We start from the raw sequence: 288 nt of genomic DNA, 5'->3' as shown, positions 1-288 counted from the left end.
AGAGAGAGAGAGAGAGAGAGGAGACAGAGGAGAAAAGAAAACTTTGTAACCGAATAAAATTTGTAAGTCACTTGATGAAACGAAACCTTTTGTCACGATGATAATGTCAATAAATGAAAAATGGATCGAAAGGAACGAGGGAAGGGGAGAAGTTGTAACGAAAATTCAGCATGTCATCTCGATTGTTCGAGTGGAACTCTCTGGCTCTCATTTCCCATCCCCTCCCCCATTCCGCCTTTTTTATGTACTCCAGATATTTCTTGCCCCCCCCCCCCCCCCCCCCCCCCC

This window comes from Diachasma alloeum, unplaced genomic scaffold (assembly GCF_001412515.2).
Source record: "Diachasma alloeum isolate Michigan unplaced genomic scaffold, Dall2.0 Dall_scaffold_00211, whole genome shotgun sequence".
In the NCBI taxonomy this organism is placed as follows: domain Eukaryota; kingdom Metazoa; phylum Arthropoda; class Insecta; order Hymenoptera; family Braconidae; genus Diachasma; species Diachasma alloeum.
This window is presented reverse-complemented; position numbering follows the sequence as displayed.